This window comes from Pleurodeles waltl, chromosome 9 (assembly GCF_031143425.1).
Source record: "Pleurodeles waltl isolate 20211129_DDA chromosome 9, aPleWal1.hap1.20221129, whole genome shotgun sequence".
In the NCBI taxonomy this organism is placed as follows: domain Eukaryota; kingdom Metazoa; phylum Chordata; class Amphibia; order Caudata; family Salamandridae; genus Pleurodeles; species Pleurodeles waltl.
Genome location: NC_090448.1, coordinates 701,012,412 through 701,035,232, shown reverse-complemented (window position 1 = coordinate 701,035,232; position 22,821 = coordinate 701,012,412).

Below are 22,821 nucleotides of genomic sequence, written 5' to 3'. Positions count from 1 at the left end.
TTCCTCCCACCCAGGGTTCCCCCAAGTCTTTCGATAAAAATGGTACCTCACCTGTGTGGGTAGGCCTAGCGCCCACAAAAGGAAATGGCCCAAAACACAACGTGGACACATCACATTTTTTCACAGAAAACAAAGGTGTTTTTTGCAAAGTGCCTACCTGTGGATTTTGGCCTCTAGCTCAGTCAGCACCTAAGGAAACCTAGCAAACCAGCACATTTCTGAAAACTAGACACCTAGGGGAATCCAAGATGGGGTGACTTGTGGGGCTTTGACCAAGTTCTGTTACCCAGAATCCATTGCCAACCTCAAAATTTGACCCAAAAACAATTTTTCCTCTCATTTCGGTGACAGAAAGTTCTGGAATCTGAGAGGAGCCACAAATTTCCTTCCACCCAGCGTTTCCCCAAGTCTCCTGATAAAAATGGTACCTCACTTGTGTCAGTAGGCCTAGCGCCCACGAAAGGAATTGGCCCAGAACACAACATGGACACATCACATTTTTTCACAGAAAACAGAGGTGTTTTTTTACAAAGTGCCTACCTGTGGATTTTAGCCTCTGGCTCAGCCGGCACCTGGGGAAACCTAGCAAACCAGCGCATTTTTGAAAACTAGACACCTAGGGGAATCCGAGATGGGGTGACTTCTGAGGATCTGACCAGGTTCTGTTACCAGGAATCCTTTGCAAACCTCAAAATATGACCAAAAAAACACTTTTTCCTCTCATTTCGGTGACAGAAAGTTCTGGAATCTGAGAGGAGCCACAAATTTCCTTCCACCCAGCATTTCCCCAAGTCTCCAGATAAAAATGGTACCTCACCTGTGTGGGTAGGCCTAGCGCCCACGAAAGGAAATGGCCCAAAACACAACGTGAACACATCACATTTTTTCACAGAAAACAGAGGTGTTTTTTACAAAGTGCCTACCTGTGGATTTTGGCCTCTAGCTCAGCCGGCACCTAGAGAAACCTAGCAAACCAGCACATTTTTGAAAACTAGACACATAGGGGAATCCAAGATGGGGTGACTTGTGGGGCTTTGACCAGGTTCTGTTACCCAGAATCCATTGCAAACCTCAAAATTTGACCAAAAAACAATTTTTCATCTCATTTCGGTGACAGGAAGTTCTGCAATCTGAAAGGAGACACAAATTTCCTCCCACCCAGCGTTCCCCCAAGTCTTCCGATAGAAATGGTACCTCACCTGTGTGGGTAGGCCTAGCGCCCACAAAAGGAAATGGCCCAAAACACAACGTGGACACATCACATTTTTTCACAGAAAACAAAGGTGCTTTTTGCAAATTGCCTACCTGTGGATTTTGGCCTCTAGCTCGTTCGGCACCTGGGGAAACCTAGCAAACCAGCGCATTTTTTAAAACTAGACACCTAGGGGAATCCAAGATGGGGTGACATATGAGGATCTGACCAGGTTCTGTTACCCAGAATCCTTTGCAAACCTCAAAATATGACCAAAAAAACACTTTTTCCTCTCATTTCGGTGACAGAAAGTTCTGGAATCTGAGAGGAGCCACAAATTTCTTTTCACCCAGCATTCCCCCAAGTCTCCCGATACAAATGGTACCTCACCTGTGTGGGTAGGCCTAGCGCCCACAAAAGGAAATGGCCCAAAACACAACATGGAGACATCACATTTTTTCACAGAAAACAGAGGTGTTTTTACAAAGTGCCTCCCTGTGGATTTTGGCCTCTAGCTCAGCCGGCACCTAGGGAAACCTAGCAAACCAGCACAGTTTTGAAAACTAGACACCCAGGGGAATCCAGGATGGGGTGACTTGTGGGGCTTTGACCAGGTTCTGTTACCCAGAATCCATTGCAAACCTCAAAATTTGACCAAAAAACAATTTTTCCTCTCATTTCGGTGACAGAAAGTTCTGGAATCTGAGAGGAGCCACAAATTTCCTCCCACCCAGGGTTCCCCCAAGTCTTCCGATAAAAATGGTACCTCACCTGTGTGGGTAGGCCTAGCGCCCACAAAAGGAAATGGCCCAAAACACAACGTGGACACATCACATTTTTTCACAGAAAACAAAGGTGTTTTTGCAAAGTCCCTACCTGTCGATTTTGGCCTCTAGCTCAGTCGGCACCTGGGGAAACCTAGCAAACCAGCACATTTCTGAAAACTAGACACCTAGGGGAATCCAAGATGTGGTGACTTGTGGGGCTTTGACCAGGTTCTGTTACCCAGAATCCATTGCCAACCTCAAAATTTGACCAAAAAACAATTTTTCCTCTCATTTCGGTGACAGAAAGTTCTGGAATCTGAGAGGAGCCACAAATTTCCTTCCACCCAGCGTTTCCCCAAGTCTCCAGATAAAAATGGTACCTCACTTGAGTCAGTAGGCCTAGCGCCCACGAAAGGAATTGGCCCAAAACACAACATGGACACATCACATTTTTTCACAGAAAACAGAGGTGTTTTTTTACAAAGTGCCTACCTGTGGATTTTAGCCTCTGGCTCAACCGGCACCTGCGGAAACCTAGCAAACCAGCGTATTTTTGAAAACTAGACACCTAGGGGAATCCAAGATGGGGTGCCTTGTGGGGCTCAGACCAGGTTCTGTTACCCAGAATCCTTTGCAAACCTCAAAATTTGACCAAAAAACACTTTTTCCTCTCATTTCGGTGACAGAAAGTTCTGGAATCTGAGAGGAGCCACAAATTTCCTTTCACCCAGCGTTCCCCCAAGTCTCCCGATAAAAATGGTACCTCACCTGTGTGGGTAGGCCTAGCGCCCACGAAAGGAAATGGCCCAAAACACAACGTGGACACATCACATTTTTTCACAGAAAACAGTGGTGTTTTTTACAAAGTGCCTACCTGTGGATTTTGGCCTCTAGCTCAGCCGGCACCTAGGGAAACCTAGCAAACCAGAACATTTTTGAAAACTAGACACATAGGGGAATCCAAGATGGGGTGACTTGTGGGGCTTTGACCAGGTTCTGTTACCCAGAATCCATTGCAAACCTCAAAATTTGACCAAAAAACAATTTTTCCTCTCATTTCGGTGACAGAAAGTTCTGGAATCTGAGAGGAGCCACAAATATCCTCCCACCCAGCGTTCCCCCAAGTCTTCCGATAAAAATGGTACCTCACCTGTGTGGGTAGGCCTAGCGCCCACAAAAGGAACTGGCCCAAAACACAACGTGGACACATCACATTTTTTCACAGAAAACAAAGGTGCTTTTTGCAAAGTGCCTACCTGTGGATTTTGGCCTCTAGCTCAGTCAGCACCTTGGGAAACCTAGCAAACCAGCACATTTTTAAAAACTAGACACCTAGGAGAATCCAAGATGGGGTGACATATGAGGATCTGACCAGGTTCTGTTACCCAGAATCCTTTGCAAACCTCAAAATATGACCCAAAAAACACTTTTTCCTCTCATTTCGGTGACAGAAAGTTCTGGAATCTGAGAGGAGCCACAAATTTCCTTGCACCCAGCGTTTCCCCAAGTCTCCAGAGAAAAATGGTACCTCACTTGTGTCGGTAGGCCTAGCGCCCACAAAAGGAATTGGCCCAAAACACAACATGAAGACACATCACATTTTTTCACAGAAAACAGAGGTGTTTTTTTATAAAGTAACTACCTGTTGATTTTGGCCTCTAGCTCAGCCGGCACCTGGGGAAACCTAGCAAACCAGCGCATTTTTGAAAACTAGACACCTAGGGGAATCCAAGATGGGGTGACTTGTGGGGCTTTGACCAGGTTCTGTTACCCAGAATCCATTGCCAACCTCAAAATTTGACCAAAAAACAATTTTTCCTCTCATTTCGGTGACAGAAAGTTCTGGAATCTGAGAGGAGCCACAAATTTCCTTCCACCCAGCGTTTCCCCAAGTCTCCAGATAAAAATGGTACCTCACTTGAGTCAGTAGGCCTAGCGCCCACGAAAGGAATTGGCCCAAAACACAACATGGACACATCACATTTTTTCACCGAAAACAGAGGTGTTTTTTTACAAAGTGCCTACCTGTGGATTTTAGCCTTTGGCTCAGCCGGCACCTGCGGAAACCTAGCAAACCAGCGTATTTTTTAAAACTAGACACCTAGGGGAATCCAAGATGGGGTGCCTTGTGGGGCTCTGACCAGGTTCTGTTACCCAGAATCCTTTGCAAACCTCAAAATTTGACCAAAAAACACTTTTTCCTCTCATTTCGGTGACAGAAAGTTCTGGAATCTGAGAGGAGCCACAAATTTCCTTTCACCCAGCGTTCCCCCAAGTCTCCCTATAAAAATGGTACCTCACCTGTGTGGGTAGGCCTAGCGCCCACGAAAGGAAATGGCCCAAAACACAACGTGGACACATCAAATATTTTCACAGAAAACAGTGGTGTTTTTTACAAAGTGCCTACCTGTGGATTTTGGCCTCTAGCTCAGCCGGCACCTAGGGAAACCTAGCAAACCAGCACATTTTTGAAAACTAGACACATAGGGGAATCCAAGATGGGGTGACTTGTGGGGCTTTGACCAGGTTCTGTTACCCAGAATCCATTGCAAACCTCAAAATTTGACCAAAAAACAATTTTTCCTCTCATTTCGGTGACAGAAAGTTCTGCAATCTGAAAGGAGCCATAAATTTCCTCCCACCCAGCGTTCCCCCAAGGCTTCCGATAAAAATGGTACCTCACCTGTGTGGGTAGGCCTAGCGCCCACAAAAGGAAATGGCCCAAAACACAACGTGGACACATCACATTTTTTCACAGAAAACAAAGGTGCTTTTTGCAAAGTGCCTACCTGTGGATTTTGGCTTCTAGCTCAGTCGGCACCTGGGGAAACCTAGCAAACCAGCGCATTTTTTAAAACTAGACACCTAGGGGAATCCAAGATGGGGTGACATATGAGGATCTGACCAGGTTCTGTTACCCAGAATCCATTGCAAACCTCAAAATACGACCCAAAAAACACTTTTTCCTCTCATTTCGGTGACAGAAAGTTCTGCAATCTGAAAGGAGACACAAATTTCCTCCCACCCAGCGTTCCCCCAAGTCTTCCGATAGAAATGGTACCTCACCTGTGTGGGTAGGCCTAGCGCCCACAAAAGGAAATGGCCCAAAACACAACGTGGACACATCACATTTTTTCACAGAAAACAAAGGTGCTTTTTGCAAATTGCCTACCTGTGGATTTTGGCCTCTAGCTCGTTCGGCACCTGGGGAAACCTAGCAAACCAGCGCATTTTTTAAAACTAGACACCTAGGGGAATCCAAGATGGGGTGACATATGAGGATCTGACCAGGTTCTGTTACCCAGAATCCTTTGCAAACCTCAAAATATGACCAAAAAAACACTTTTTCCTCTCATTTCGGTGACAGAAAGTTCTGGAATCTGAGAGGAGCCACAAATTTCTTTTCACCCAGCATTCCCCCAAGTCTCCCGATACAAATGGTACCTCACCTGTGTGGGTAGGCCTAGCGCCCACAAAAGGAAATGGCCCAAAACACAACATGGAGACATCACATTTTTTCACAGAAAACAGAGGTGTTTTTACAAAGTGCCTCCCTGTGGATTTTGGCCTCTAGCTCAGCCGGCACCTAGGGAAACCTAGCAAACCAGCACAGTTTTGAAAACTAGACACCCAGGGGAATCCAGGATGGGGTGACTTGTGGGGCTTTGACCAGGTTCTGTTACCCAGAATCCATTGCAAACCTCAAAATTTGACCAAAAAACAATTTTTCCTCTCATTTCGGTGACAGAAAGTTCTGGAATCTGAGAGGAGCCACAAATTTCCTCCCACCCAGGGTTCCCCCAAGTCTTCCGATAAAAATGGTACCTCACCTGTGTGGGTAGGCCTAGCGCCCACAAAAGGAAATGGCCCAAAACACAACGTGGACACATCACATTTTTTCACAGAAAACAAAGGTGTTTTTGCAAAGTGCCTACCTGTGGATTTTGGCCTCTAGCTCAGTCGGCACCTGGGGAAACCTAGCAAACCAGCACATTTCTGAAAACTAGACACCTAGGGGAATCCAAGATGGGGTGACTTGTGGGGCTTTGACCAGGTTCTGTTACCCAGAATCCATTGCCAACCTCAAAATTTGACCAAAAAACAATTTTTCCTCTCATTTCGGTGACAGAAAGTTCTGGAATCTGAGAGGAGCCACAAATTTCCTTCCACCCAGCGTTTCCCCAAGTCTCCAGATAAAAATGGTACCTCACTTGAGTCAGTAGGCCTAGCGCCCACGAAAGGAATTGGCCCAAAACACAACATGGACACATCACATTTTTTCACAGAAAACAGAGGTGTTTTTTTACAAAGTGCCTACCTGTGGATTTTAGCCTCTGGCTCAGCCGGCACCTGCGGAAACCTAGCAAACCAGCGTATTTTTGAAAACTAGACACCTAGGGGAATCCAAGATGGGGTGCCTTGTGGGGCTCTGACCAGGTTCTGTTACCCAGAATCCTTTGCAAACCTCAAAATTTGACCAAAAAACACTTTTTCCTCTCATTTCGGTGACAGAAAGTTCTGGAATCTGAGAGGAGCCACAAATTTCCTTTCACCCAGCGTTCCCCCAAGTCTCCCGATAAAAATGGTACCTCACCTGTGTGGGTAGGCCTAGCGCCCACGAAAGGAAATGGCCCAAAACACAACGTGGACACATCACATTTTTTCACAGAAAACAGTGGTGTTTTTTACAAAGTGCCTACCTGTGGATTTTGGCCTCTAGCTCAGCCGGCACCTAGGGAAACCTAGCAAACCAGCACATTTTTGAAAACTAGACACATAGGGGAATCCAAGATGGGGTGACTTGTGGGGCTTTGACCAGGTTCTGTTACCCAGAATCCATTGCAAACCTCAAAATTTGACCAAAAAACAATTTTTCCTCTCATTTCGGTGACAGAAAGTTCTGGAATCTGAGAGGAGCCACAAATTTCCTCCCACCCAGCGTTCCCCCAAGTCTTCCGATGAAAATGGTACCTCACCTGTGTGGGTAGGCCTAGCGCCCACAAAAGGAACTGGCCCAAAACACAACGTGGACACATCACATTTTTTCACAGAAAACAAAGGTGCTTTTTGCAAAGTGCCTACCTGTGGATTTTGGCCTCTAGCTCAGTCAGCACCTTGGGAAACCTAGCAAACCAGCACATTTTTAAAAACTAGACACCTAGGAGAATCCAAGATGGGGTGACATATGAGGATCTGACCAGGTTCTGTTACCCAGAATCCTTTGCAAACCTCAAAATATGACCCAAAAAACACTTTTTCCTCTCATTTCGGTGACAGAAAGTTCTGGAATCTGAGAGGAGCCACAAATTTCCTTCCACCCAGCGTTTCCCCAAGTCTCCAGATAAAAATGGTACCTCACTTGTGTGGGTAGGCCTAGCGCCCACAAAAGGAATTGGACCAAAACACAACATGGACACATCAAATTTTTTCACAGAAAACAGAAGTGTTTTTTTACAAAGTGCCTACCTGTGGATTTTGGCCTCTAGCTCAGCCGGCACCTGGGGAAACCTAGCAAACCAGCGCATTTTTGAAAAGTAGACACCTAGGGGAATCCAAGATGGGGTGCCTTGTGGTGCTCTGACCAGGTTCTGTTACCCAGAATCCTTTGCAAACCTCAAAATTTGACCAAAAAACAATTTTTCCTCTCATTTCGGTGACAGAAAGTTCTGGAATTTGAGAGGAGCCACAAATTTCCTCCCACCCAGCGTTCCCCCAAGTCTTCCGATAAAAATGGTACCTCACCTGTGTGGGTAGGCCTAGCGCCCACAAAAGGAAATGGCCCAAAACACAACGTGGACACATCACATTTTTTCACAGAAAACAAAGGTGTTTTTTGCAAAGTGCCTACCTGTGGATTTTGGCCTCTAGCTCAGTCGGCACCTAGGGAAACCTAGCAAACCAGCGCATTTTTGAAAACTAGACACCTAGGGGAATCCAAGATGGGGTGCCTTGTGGTGCTCTGACCAGGTTCTGTTACCCAGAATCCTTTGCAAACCTCAAAATTTGACCAAAAAAACACTTTTTCCTCTCATTTCAGTGACAGAAAGTTCTGGAATCTGAGAGGAGCCACAAATTTCCTTTCACCCAGCGTTCCCCCAAGTCTCCCGATAAAAATGGTACCTCACCTGTGTGGGTAGGCCTAGCGCCCACGAAAGGAAATGGCCCAAAACACAACGTGGACACATCACATTTTTTCACAGAAAACAGAGGTGTTTTTTACAAAGTGGCTACCTGTGGATTTTGGCCTCTACTCAGCCGGCACCTGGGGAAACCTAGCAAACCAGCGCATTTTTAAAAAATAGACACCTAGGGGAATCCAAGATGGGGTGACATATGAGGATCTGACCAGGTTCTGTTACCCAGAATCCTTTGCAAACCTCAAAATATGACCAAAAAAACACTTTTTCCTCTCATTTCGGTGACAGAAAGTTCTGGAATCTGAGAGGAGCCACAAATTTCCTCCCACCCAGGGTTCCCCCAAGTCTTTCGATAAAAATGGTACCTCACCTGTGTGGGTAGGCCTAGCGCCCACAAAAGGAAATGGCCCAAAACACAACGTGGACACATCACATTTTTTCACAGAAAACAAAGGTGTTTTTTGCAAAGTGCCTACCTGTGGATTTTGGCCTCTAGCTCAGTCAGCACCTAAGGAAACCTAGCAAACCAGCACATTTCTGAAAACTAGACACCTAGGGGAATCCAAGATGGGGTGACTTGTGGGGCTTTGACCAAGTTCTGTTACCCAGAATCCATTGCCAACCTCAAAATTTGACCCAAAAACAATTTTTCCTCTCATTTCGGTGACAGAAAGTTCTGGAATCTGAGAGGAGCCACAAATTTCCTTCCACCCAGCGTTTCCCCAAGTCTCCTGATAAAAATGGTACCTCACTTGTGTCAGTAGGCCTAGCGCCCACGAAAGGAATTGGCCCAGAACACAACATGGACACATCACATTTTTTCACAGAAAACAGAGGTGTTTTTTTACAAAGTGCCTACCTGTGGATTTTAGCCTCTGGCTCAGCCGGCACCTGGGGAAACCTAGCAAACCAGCGCATTTTTGAAAACTAGACACCTAGGGGAATCCGAGATGGGGTGACTTCTGAGGATCTGACCAGGTTCTGTTACCAGGAATCCTTTGCAAACCTCAAAATATGACCAAAAAAACACTTTTTCCTCTCATTTCGGTGACAGAAAGTTCTGGAATCTGAGAGGAGCCACAAATTTCCTTCCACCCAGCATTTCCCCAAGTCTCCAGATAAAAATGGTACCTCACCTGTGTGGGTAGGCCTAGCGCCCACGAAAGGAAATGGCCCAAAACACAACGTGAACACATCACATTTTTTCACAGAAAACAGAGGTGTTTTTTACAAAGTGCCTACCTGTGGATTTTGGCCTCTAGCTCAGCCGGCACCTAGAGAAACCTAGCAAACCAGCACATTTTTGAAAACTAGACACATAGGGGAATCCAAGATGGGGTGACTTGTGGGGCTTTGACCAGGTTCTGTTACCCAGAATCCATTGCAAACCTCAAAATTTGACCAAAAAACAATTTTTCATCTCATTTCGGTGACAGGAAGTTCTGCAATCTGAAAGGAGACACAAATTTCCTCCCACCCAGCGTTCCCCCAAGTCTTCCGATAGAAATGGTACCTCACCTGTGTGGGTAGGCCTAGCGCCCACAAAAGGAAATGGCCCAAAACACAACGTGGACACATCACATTTTTTCACAGAAAACAAAGGTGCTTTTTGCAAATTGCCTACCTGTGGATTTTGGCCTCTAGCTCGTTCGGCACCTGGGGAAACCTAGCAAACCAGCGCATTTTTTAAAACTAGACACCTAGGGGAATCCAAGATGGGGTGACATATGAGGATCTGACCAGGTTCTGTTACCCAGAATCCTTTGCAAACCTCAAAATATGACCAAAAAAACACTTTTTCCTCTCATTTCGGTGACAGAAAGTTCTGGAATCTGAGAGGAGCCACAAATTTCTTTTCACCCAGCATTCCCCCAAGTCTCCCGATACAAATGGTACCTCACCTGTGTGGGTAGGCCTAGCGCCCACAAAAGGAAATGGCCCAAAACACAACATGGAGACATCACATTTTTTCACAGAAAACAGAGGTGTTTTTACAAAGTGCCTCCCTGTGGATTTTGGCCTCTAGCTCAGCCGGCACCTAGGGAAACCTAGCAAACCAGCACAGTTTTGAAAACTAGACACCCAGGGGAATCCAGGATGGGGTGACTTGTGGGGCTTTGACCAGGTTCTGTTACCCAGAATCCATTGCAAACCTCAAAATTTGACCAAAAAACAATTTTTCCTCTCATTTCGGTGACAGAAAGTTCTGGAATCTGAGAGGAGCCACAAATTTCCTCCCACCCAGGGTTCCCCCAAGTCTTCCGATAAAAATGGTACCTCACCTGTGTGGGTAGGCCTAGCGCCCACAAAAGGAAATGGCCCAAAACACAACGTGGACACATCACATTTTTTCACAGAAAACAAAGGTGTTTTTGCAAAGTCCCTACCTGTCGATTTTGGCCTCTAGCTCAGTCGGCACCTGGGGAAACCTAGCAAACCAGCACATTTCTGAAAACTAGACACCTAGGGGAATCCAAGATGTGGTGACTTGTGGGGCTTTGACCAGGTTCTGTTACCCAGAATCCATTGCCAACCTCAAAATTTGACCAAAAAACAATTTTTCCTCTCATTTCGGTGACAGAAAGTTCTGGAATCTGAGAGGAGCCACAAATTTCCTTCCACCCAGCGTTTCCCCAAGTCTCCAGATAAAAATGGTACCTCACTTGAGTCAGTAGGCCTAGCGCCCACGAAAGGAATTGGCCCAAAACACAACATGGACACATCACATTTTTTCACAGAAAACAGAGGTGTTTTTTTACAAAGTGCCTACCTGTGGATTTTAGCCTCTGGCTCAACCGGCACCTGCGGAAACCTAGCAAACCAGCGTATTTTTGAAAACTAGACACCTAGGGGAATCCAAGATGGGGTGCCTTGTGGGGCTCAGACCAGGTTCTGTTACCCAGAATCCTTTGCAAACCTCAAAATTTGACCAAAAAACACTTTTTCCTCTCATTTCGGTGACAGAAAGTTCTGGAATCTGAGAGGAGCCACAAATTTCCTTTCACCCAGCGTTCCCCCAAGTCTCCCGATAAAAATGGTACCTCACCTGTGTGGGTAGGCCTAGCGCCCACGAAAGGAAATGGCCCAAAACACAACGTGGACACATCACATTTTTTCACAGAAAACAGTGGTGTTTTTTACAAAGTGCCTACCTGTGGATTTTGGCCTCTAGCTCAGCCGGCACCTAGGGAAACCTAGCAAACCAGAACATTTTTGAAAACTAGACACATAGGGGAATCCAAGATGGGGTGACTTGTGGGGCTTTGACCAGGTTCTGTTACCCAGAATCCATTGCAAACCTCAAAATTTGACCAAAAAACAATTTTTCCTCTCATTTCGGTGACAGAAAGTTCTGGAATCTGAGAGGAGCCACAAATATCCTCCCACCCAGCGTTCCCCCAAGTCTTCCGATAAAAATGGTACCTCACCTGTGTGGGTAGGCCTAGCGCCCACAAAAGGAACTGGCCCAAAACACAACGTGGACACATCACATTTTTTCACAGAAAACAAAGGTGCTTTTTGCAAAGTGCCTACCTGTGGATTTTGGCCTCTAGCTCAGTCAGCACCTTGGGAAACCTAGCAAACCAGCACATTTTTAAAAACTAGACACCTAGGAGAATCCAAGATGGGGTGACATATGAGGATCTGACCAGGTTCTGTTACCCAGAATCCTTTGCAAACCTCAAAATATGACCCAAAAAACACTTTTTCCTCTCATTTCGGTGACAGAAAGTTCTGGAATCTGAGAGGAGCCACAAATTTCCTTGCACCCAGCGTTTCCCCAAGTCTCCAGAGAAAAATGGTACCTCACTTGTGTCGGTAGGCCTAGCGCCCACAAAAGGAATTGGCCCAAAACACAACATGAAGACACATCACATTTTTTCACAGAAAACAGAGGTGTTTTTTTATAAAGTAACTACCTGTTGATTTTGGCCTCTAGCTCAGCCGGCACCTGGGGAAACCTAGCAAACCAGCGCATTTTTGAAAACTAGACACCTAGGGGAATCCAAGATGGGGTGACTTGTGGGGCTTTGACCAGGTTCTGTTACCCAGAATCCATTGCCAACCTCAAAATTTGACCAAAAAACAATTTTTCCTCTCATTTCGGTGACAGAAAGTTCTGGAATCTGAGAGGAGCCACAAATTTCCTTCCACCCAGCGTTTCCCCAAGTCTCCAGATAAAAATGGTACCTCACTTGAGTCAGTAGGCCTAGCGCCCACGAAAGGAATTGGCCCAAAACACAACATGGACACATCACATTTTTTCACCGAAAACAGAGGTGTTTTTTTACAAAGTGCCTACCTGTGGATTTTAGCCTTTGGCTCAGCCGGCACCTGCGGAAACCTAGCAAACCAGCGTATTTTTTAAAACTAGACACCTAGGGGAATCCAAGATGGGGTGCCTTGTGGGGCTCTGACCAGGTTCTGTTACCCAGAATCCTTTGCAAACCTCAAAATTTGACCAAAAAACACTTTTTCCTCTCATTTCGGTGACAGAAAGTTCTGGAATCTGAGAGGAGCCACAAATTTCCTTTCACCCAGCGTTCCCCCAAGTCTCCCTATAAAAATGGTACCTCACCTGTGTGGGTAGGCCTAGCGCCCACGAAAGGAAATGGCCCAAAACACAACGTGGACACATCAAATATTTTCACAGAAAACAGTGGTGTTTTTTACAAAGTGCCTACCTGTGGATTTTGGCCTCTAGCTCAGCCGGCACCTAGGGAAACCTAGCAAACCAGCACATTTTTGAAAACTAGACACATAGGGGAATCCAAGATGGGGTGACTTGTGGGGCTTTGACCAGGTTCTGTTACCCAGAATCCATTGCAAACCTCAAAATTTGACCCAAAAACAATTTTTCCTCTCATTCGGTGACAGAAAGTTCTGGAATCTGAGAGGAGCCACAAATTTCCTCCCACCCAGCGTTCCCCCAAGTCTTCCGATAAAAATGGTACCTCACCTGTGTGGGTAGGCCTAGCGCCCACAAAAGGAACTGGCCCAAAACACAACGTGGACACATCACATTTTTTCACAGAAAACAAAGGTGCTTTTTGCAAAGTGCCTACCTGTGGATTTTGGCCTCTAGCTCAGTCAGCACCTTGGGAAACCTAGCAAACCAGCACATTTTTAAAAACTAGACACCTAGGAGAATCCAAGATGGGGTGACATATGAGGATCTGACCAGGTTCTGTTACCCAGAATCCTTTGCAAACCTCAAAATATGACCCAAAAAACACTTTTTCCTCTCATTTCGGTGACAGAAAGTTCTGGAATCTGAGAGGAGCCACAAATTTCCTTCCACCCAGCGTTTCCCCAAGTCTCCAGATAAAAATGGTACCTCACTTGTGTGGGTAGGCCTAGCGCCCACAAAAGGAATTGGACCAAAACACAACATGGACACATCACATTTTTTCACAGAAAACAGAAGTCTTTTTTTTACAAAGTGCCTACCTGTGGATTTTGGCCTCTAGCTCAGCCGGCACCTGGGGAAACCTAGCAAACCAGCGCATTTTTGAAAACTAGACACCTAGGGGAATCCAAGATGGGGTGCCTTGTGGTGCTCTGACCAGGTTCTGTTACCCAGAATCCTTTGCAAACCTCAAAATTTGACCAAAAAAACACTTTTTCCTCTCATTTCAGTGACAGAAAGTTCTGGAATCTGAGAGGAGCCACAAATTTCCTTTCACCCAGCGTTCCCCCAAGTCTCCCGATAAAAATGGTACCTCACCTGTGTGGGTAGGCCTAGCGCCCACGAAAGGAAATGGCCCAAAACACAACGTGGACACATCACATTTTTTCACAGAAAACAGGTGTTTTTTACAAAGTGGCTACCTGTGGATTTTGGCCTCTACTCAGCCGGCACCTAGGGAAACCTAGCAAACCAGCCCATTTTTGAAAACTAGACAACTAGGGGAATCCGAGATGGGGTGACTTGTGGGGCTTTGACCAGGTTCTGTTACCCAGAATCCATTGCAAACCTCAACATTTGACCAAAAAACAATTTTTCCTCTCATTTCGGTGACAGAAAGTTCTGGAATTTGAGAGGAGCCACAAATTTCCTCCCACCCAGCGTTCCCCCAAGTCTTCCGATAAAAATGGTACCTCACCTGTGTGGGTAGGCCTAGCGCCCACAAAAGGAAATGGCCCAAAACACAACGTGGACACATCACATTTTTTCACAGAAAACAAAGGTGTTTTTTGCAAAGTGCCTACCTGTGGATTTTGGCCTCTAGCTCAGTCGGCACCTGGGGAAACCTAGCAAACCAGCGCATTTTTAAAAAATAGACACCTAGGGGAATCCAAGATGGGGTGACATATGAGGATCTGACCAGGTTCTGTTACCCAGAATCCTTTGCAAACCTCAAAATATGACCAAAAAAACACTTTTTCCTCTCATTTCGGTGACAGAAAGTTCTGGAATCTGAGAGGAGCCACAAATTTCCTCCCACCCAGGTTTCCCCCAAGTCTTTCGATAAAAATGGTACCTCACCTGTGTGGGTAGGCCTAGCGCCCACAAAAGGAAATGGCCCAAAACACAACGTGGTCACATCACATTTTTTCACAGAAAACAAAGGTGTTTTTTGCAAAGTGCCTACCTGTGGATTTTGGCCTCTAGCTCAGTCGGCACCTAAGGAAACCTAGCAAACCAGCACATTTCTGAAAACTAGACACCTAGGGGAATCCAAGATGGGGTGACTTGTGGGGCTTTGACCAGGTTCTGTTACCCAGAATCCATTGCCAACCTAAAAATTTGACCAAAAAACAATTTTTCCTCTCATTTCGGTGACAGAAAGTTCTGGAATCTGAGAGGAGCCACAAATTTCCTTCCACCCAGCGTTTCCCCAAGTCTCCAGATAAAAATGGTACCTCACTTGTGTCAGTAGGCCTAGCGCCCACGAAAGGAATTGTCCCAAAACACAACATGGACACATCACATTTTTTCACAGAAAACAAAGGTGTTTTTTTACAAAGTGCCTACCTGTGGATTTTAGCCTCTGGCTCAGCCGGCACCTGGGGAAACCTAGCAAACCAGCGCATTTTTGAAAACTAGACACCTAGGGGAATCCAAGATGGGGTGCCTTGTGGGGCTCTGACCAGGTTCTGTTACCCAGAATCCTTTGCAAACCTCAAAATTTGCCAAAAAACACTTTTTCCTCTCATTTCGGTGACAGAAAGTTCTGGAATCTGAGAGGAGCCACAAATTTCCTTCCACCCAGCGTTTCCCCAAGTCTCCCGATAAAAATGGTACCTCACCTGTGTGGGTAGGCCTAGCGCCCACGAAAGGAAATGGCCCAAAACACAACGTGGACACATCACATTTTTTCACAGAAAACAGAGGTGTTTTTTTACAAAGTGCCTACCTGTGGATTTTGGCCTCTAGCTCAGCCGGCACCTAGGGAAACCTAGCAAACCAGCACATTTTTGAAAACTAGACAACTAGGGGAATCCGAGATGGGGTGACTTCTGAGGATCTGACCAGGTTCTGTTACCAGGAATCCTTTGCAAACCTCAAAATATGACCAAAAAAACACTTTTTCCTTTCATTTCGGTGACAGAAAGTTCTGGAATCTGAGAGGAGCCACAAATTTCCTTCCACCCAGCGTTTCCCCAAGTCTCCCGATAAAAATGGTACCTCACCTGTGTGGGTAGGCCTAGCGCCCACGAAAGGAAATGGCCCAAAACACAACGTGAAAACATCACATTTTTTCACAGAAAACAGAGGTGTTTTTTACAAAGTGCCTACCTGTGGATTTTGGCCTCTAGCTCAGCCGGCACCTAGGGAAACCTAGCAAACCAGCACATTTTTGAAAACTAGACACATAGGGAAATCCAAGATGGGGTGACTTGTGGGGCTTTGACCAGGTTCTGTTACCCAGAATCCATTGCAAACCTCAAAATTTGACCAAAAAACAATTTTTCCTCTCATTTCGGTGACAGAAAGTTCTGGAATCTGAGAGGAGCCACAAATATCCTCCCACCCAGCGTTCCCCCAAGTCTTCCGATAAAAATGGTACCTCACCTGTGTGGGTAGGCCTAGCGCCCACAAAAGGAAATGGCCCAAAACACAACGTGGACACATCACATTTTTTCACAGAAAACAAAGGTGCTTTTTGCAAAGTGCCTACCTGTGGATTTTGGCCTCTAGCTCAGTCAGCACCTGGGGAAACCTAGCAAACCAGCGCATCTTTAAAAACTAGACACCTAGGGGAATCCAAGATGGGGTGACATATGAGGATCTGACCAGGTTCTGTTACCCAGAATCCTTTGCAAACCTCAAAATATGACCCAAAAAACACTTTTTCCTCTCATTTCGGTGACAGAAAGTTCTGGAATCTGAGAGGAGCCACAAATTTCCTTGCACCCAGCGTTTCCCCAAGTCTCCAGATAAAAATGGTACCTCACTTGTGTCGGTAGGCCTAGCGCCCACAAAAGGAATTGGCCCAAAACACAACATGAAGACACATCACATTTTTTCACAGAAAACAGAGGTGTTTTTTTATAAAGTAACTACCTGTGGATTTTGGCCTCTAGCTCAGCCGGCACCTGGGGAAACCTAGCAAACCAGCGCATTTTTGAAAACTAGACACCTAGGGGAATCCAAGATAGGGTGCCTTGTGGTGCTCTGACCAGGTTCTGTTACCCAGAATCCTTTGCAAACCTCAAAATATGACCAAAAAAACACTTTTTCCTCTCATTTCAGTGACAGAAAGTTCTGGAATCTGAGAGGAGCCACAAATTTCCTTTCACCCAGCGTTCCCCCAAGTCTCCCGATAAAAATGGTACCTCACCTGTGTGGGTAGGCCTAGCGCCCACGAAAGGAAATGGCCCAAAACACAACGTGGACACATCACATTTTTTCAGACAACAGAGGTGTTTTTTAAAAAGTGGCTACCTGTGGATTTTGGCCTCTACTCAGCCGGCACCTAGGGAAACCTAGCAAACCAGCCCATTTTTTAAAACTAGACAACTAGGGGAATCCGAGATGGGGTGACTTGTGGGGCTTTGACCAGGTTCTGTTACCCAGAATCCATTGCAAACCTCAAAATTTGACAAAAAAACAATTTTTCCTCTCATTTCGGTGACAGAAAGTTCTGGAATATGAATCTGAGAGGAGCCACAAATTCCCTTACACCCAGCGTTCCCCCAAGTCTCCCGATAAAAATGGTACCTCACTTGTGTGGGTAGGCCTGGCGCCCACGAAAGGAAATGGCCCAAAACACAACGTGGACACATCACATTTTTTCACAGAAAACAGAGGTGTTTTTTGCAAAGTGCTTACCTGTGGATTTTGGCCTCTAGCTATTTCGGCACCTGGGGAAACCTAGCAAACCATCACATTTTTGAAAACTAGACACCTAGGGGAATCCGCGATGGGGTGACTTGTTGGGCTCTGACCAGGTTCTGTTACCCAGAATCCTTTGCAAACCTCAAAATTTGTCCAAAAAAACACTTTTTCCTCTCATTTCGGTGACAGAAAGTTCTGGAATCTGAGAGGAGCCACAAATTTCTTTTCACCCAGCATTCCCCCAAGTCTCCCGATACAAATGGTACCTCACCTGTGTGGGTAGGCCTAGCGCCCACAAAAGGAAATGGCCCAAAACACAACATGGAGACATCACATTTTTTCACAGAAAACAGAGGTGTTTTTACAAAGTGCCTCCCTGTGGATTTTGGCCTCTAGCTCAGCCTGCACCTAGGGAAACCTAGCAAACCAGCACATTTCTGAAAACTAGACACCCAGGGGAATCCAAGATGGGGTGACTTGTGGGGCTTTGACCAGGTTCTGTTACCCAGAATCCATTGCAAACCTCAAAATTTGACCCAAAAACAATTTTTCCTCTCATTTCGGTGACAGAAAGTTCTGGAATCTGAGAGGAGCCACAAATTTCCTCCCACCCAGCGTTCCCCCAAGTCTTCCGATAAAAATGGTACCTCACCTGTGTGGGTAGGCCTAGCGCCCACAAAAGGAAATGGCCCAAAACACAACGTGGACACATCACATTTTTTCACAGAAAACAAAGGTGTTTTTGCAAAGTGCCTACCTGTGGATTTTGGCCTCTAGCTCAGGCGGCACCTGGGGAAACCTAGCAAACCAGCACATTTCTGAAAACTAGACACCTAGGGGAATCCAAGATGGGGTGACTTGTGGGGCTTTGACCAGGTTCTGTTACCCAGAATCCATTGCCAACCTCAAAATTTGACCAAAAAACAATTTTTCCTCTCATTTCGGTGACAGAAAGTTCTGGAATCTGAGAGGAGCCACAAATTTCCTTCCACCCAGCGTTTCCCCAAGTCTCCAGATAAAAATGGTACCTCACTTGAGTCAGTAGGCCTAGCGCCCACGAAAGGAATTGGCCCAAAACACAACATGGACACATCACATTTTTTCACAGAAAACAGAGGTGTTTTTTTACAAAGTGCCTACCTGTGGATTTTAGCCTCTGGCTCAGCCGGCACCTGCGGAAACCTAGCAAACCAGCGTATTTTTGAAAACTAGACACCTAGGGGAATCCAAGATGGGGTGCCTTGTGGGGCTCTGACCAGGTTCTGTTACCCAGAATCCTTTGCAAACCTCAAAATTTGACCAAAAAACACTTTTTCCTCTCATTTCGGTGACAGAAAGTTCTGGAATCTGAGAGGAGCCACAAATTTCCTTTCACCCAGCGTTCCCCCAAGTCTCCCGATAAAAATGGTACCTCACCTGTGTGGGTAGGCCTAGCGCCCACGAAAGGAAATGGCCCAAAACACAACGTGGACACATCACATTTTTTCACAGAAAACAGTGGTGTTTTTTACAAAGTGCCTACCTGTGGATTTTGGCCTCTAGCTCAGCCGGCACCTAGGGAAACCTAGCAAACCAGCACATTTTTGAAAACTAGACACATAGGGGAATCCAAGATGGGGTGACTTGTGGGGCTTTGACCAGGTTCTGTTACCCAGAATCCATTGCAAACCTCAAAATTTGACCAAAAAACAATTTTTCCTCTCATTTCGGTGACAGAAAGTTCTGGAATCTGAGAGGAGCCACAAATTTCCTCCCACCCAGCGTTCCCCCAAGTCTTCCGATAAAAATGGTACCTCACCTGTGTGGGTAGGCCTAGCGCCCACAAAAGGAACTGGCCCAAAACACAACGTGGACACATCACATTTTTTCACAGAAAACAAAGGTGCTTTTTGCAAAGTGCCTACCTGTGGATTTTGGCCTCTAGCTCAGTCAGCACCTTGGGAAACCTAGCAAACCAGCACATTTTTAAAAACTAGACACCTAGGAGAATCCAAGATGGGGTGACATATGAGGATCTGACCAGGTTCTGTTACCCAGAATCCTTTGCAAACCTCAAAATATGACCCAAAAAACACTTTTTCCTCTCATTTCGGTGACAGAAAGTTCTGGAATCTGAGAGGAGCCACAAATTTCCTTCCACCCAGCGTTTCCCCAAGTCTCCAGATAAAAATGGTACCTCACTTGTGTGGGTAGGCCTAGCGCCCACAAAAGGAATTGGACCAAAACACAACATGGACACATCAAATTTTTTCACAGAAAACAGAAGTGTTTTTTTACAAAGTGCCTACCTGTGGATTTTGGCCTCTAGCTCAGCCGGCACCTGGGGAAACCTAGCAAACCAGCGCATTTTTGAAACGTAGACACCTAGGGGAATCCAAGATGGGGTGCCTTGTGGTGCTCTGACCAGGTTCTGTTACCCAGAATCCTTTGCAAACCTCAAAATGTGACCAAAAAAACACTTTTTCCTCTCATTTCAGTGACAGAAAGTTCTGGAATCTGAGAGGAGCCACAAATTTCCTTTCACCCAGCGTTCCCCCAAGTCTCCCGATAAAAATGGTACCTCACCTGTGTGGGTAGGCCTAGCGCCCACGAAAGGAAATGGCCCAAAACACAACGTGGACACATCACATTTTTTCACAGAAAACAGGTGTTTTTTACAAAGTGGCTACCTGTGGATTTTGGCCTCTACTCAGCCGGCACCTAGGGAAACCTAGCAAACCAGCCCATTTTTGAAAACTAGACAACTAGGGGAATCCGAGATGGGGTGACTTGTGGGGCTTTGACCAGGTTCTGTTACCCAGAATCCATTGCAAACCTCAACATTTGACCAAAAAACAATTTTTCCTCTCATTTCGGTGACAGAAAGTTCTGGAATTTGAGAGGAGCCACAAATTTCCTCCCACCCAGCGTTCCCCCAAGTCTTCCGATAAAAATGGTACCTCACCTGTGTGGGTAGGCCTAGCGCCCACAAAAGGAAATGGACCAAAACACAACGTGGACACATCACATTTTTTCACAGAAAACAAAGGTGTTTTTTGCAAAGTGCCTACCTGTGGATTTTGGCCTCTAGCTCAGTCGGCACCTGGGGAAACCTAGCAAACCAGCGCATTTTTAAAAAATAGACACCTAGGGGAATCCAAGATGGGGTGACATATGAGGATCTGACCAGGTTCTGTTACCCAGAATCCTTTGCAAACCTCAAAATATGACCAAAAAAACACTTTTTCCTCTCATTTCGGTGACAGAAAGTTCTGGAATCTGAGAGGAGCCACAAATTTCCTCCCACCCAGGGTTCCCCCAAGTCTTTCGATAAAAATGGTACCTCACCTGTGTGGGTAGGCCTAGCGCCCACAAAAGGAAATGGCCCAAAACACAACGTGGACACATCACATTTTTTCACAGAAAACAAAGGTGTTTTTTGCAAAGTGCCTACCTGTGGATTTTGGCCTCTAGCTCAGTCGGCACCTAAGGAAACCTAGCAAACCAGCACATTTTTGAAAACTAGACACCTAGGGGAATCCAAGATGGGGTGACTTGTGGGGCTTTGACCAGGTTCTGTTACCCAGAATCCATTGCCAACCTCAAAATGTGACCAAAAAACAATTTTTCCTCTCATTTCGGTGACAGAAAGTTCTGGAATCTGAGAGGAGCCACAAATTTCATTCCACCCAGCGTTTCCCCAAGTCTCCAGATAAAAATGGTACCTCACTTGTGTCAGTAGGCCTAGCGCCCACGAAAGGAATTGTCCCAAAACACAACATGGACACATCACATTTTTTCACAGAAAACAGAGGTGTTTTTTTACAAAGTGCCTACCTGTGGATTTTAGCCTCTGGCTCAGCCGGCACCTGCGGAAACCTAGCAAACCAGCGTATTTTTGAAAACTAGACACCTAGGGGAATCCAAGATGGGGTGCCTTGTGGGGCTCTGACCAGGTTCTGTTACCCAGAATCCTTTGCAAACCTCAAAATTTGACCAAAAAACACTTTTTCCTCTCATTTCGGTGACAGAAAGTTCTGGAATCTGAGAGGAGCCACAAATTTCCTTTCACCCAGCGTTCCCCCAAGTCTCCCGATAAAAATGGTACCTCACCTGTGTGGGTAGGCCTAGCGCCCACGAAAGGAAATGGCCCAAAACACAACGTGGACACATCACATTTTTTCACAGAAAACAGTGGTGTTTTTTACAAAGTGCCTACCTGTGGATTTTGGCCTCTAGCTCAGCCGGCACCTAGGGAAACCTAGCAAACCAGTACATTTTTGAAAACTAGACACATAGGGGAATCCAAGATGGGGTGACTTGTGGGGCTTTGACCAGGTTCTGTTACCCAGAATCCATTGCAAACCTCAAAATTTGACCAAAAAACAATTTTTCCTCTCATTTCGGTGACAGAAAGTTCTGGAATCTGAGAGGAGCCACAAATTTCCTCCCACCCAGCGTTCCCCCAAGTCTTCCGATAAAAATGGTACCTCACCTGTGTGGGTAGGCCTAGCGCCCACAAAAGGAACTGGCCCAAAACACAACGTGGACACATCACATTTTTTCACAGAAAACAAAGGTGCTTTTTGCAAAGTGCCTACCTGTGGATTTTGGCCTCTAGCTCAGTCAGCACCTTGGGAAACCTAGCAAACCAGCACATTTTTAAAAACTAGACACCTAGGAGAATCCAAGATGGGGTGACATATGAGGATCTGACCAGGTTCTGTTACCCAGAATCCTTTGCAAACCTCAAAATATGACCCAAAAAACACTTTTTCCTCTCATTTCGGTGACAGAAAGTTCTGGAATCTGAGAGGAGCCACAAATTTCCTTCCACCCAGCGTTTCCCCAAGTCTCCAGATAAAAATGGTACCTCACTTGTGTGGGTAGGCCTAGCGCCCACAAAAGGAATTGGACCAAAACACAACATGGACACATCAAATTTTTTCACAGAAAACAGAAGTGTTTTTTTACAAAGTGCCTACCTGTGGATTTTGGCCTCTAGCTCAGCCGGCACCTGGGGAAACCTAGCAAACCAGCGCATTTTTGAAAAGTAGACACCTAGGGGAATCCAAGATGGGGTGCCTTGTGGTGCTCTGACCAGGTTCTGTTACCCAGAATCCTTTGCAAACCTCAAAATTTGACCAAAAAAACACTTTTTCCTCTCATTTCAGTGACAGAAAGTTCTGGAATCTGAGAGGAGCCACAAATTTCCTTTCACCCAGCGTTCCCCCAAGTCTCCCGATAAAAATGGTACCTCACCTGTGTGGGTAGGCCTAGCGCCCACGAAAGGAAATGGCCCAAAACACAACGTGGACACATCACATTTTTTCACAGAAAACAGGTGTTTTTTACAAAGTGGCTACCTGTGGATTTTGGCCTCTACTCAGCCGGCACCTAGGGAAACCTAGCAAACCAGCCCATTTTTGAAAACTAGACAACTAGGGGAATCCGAGATGG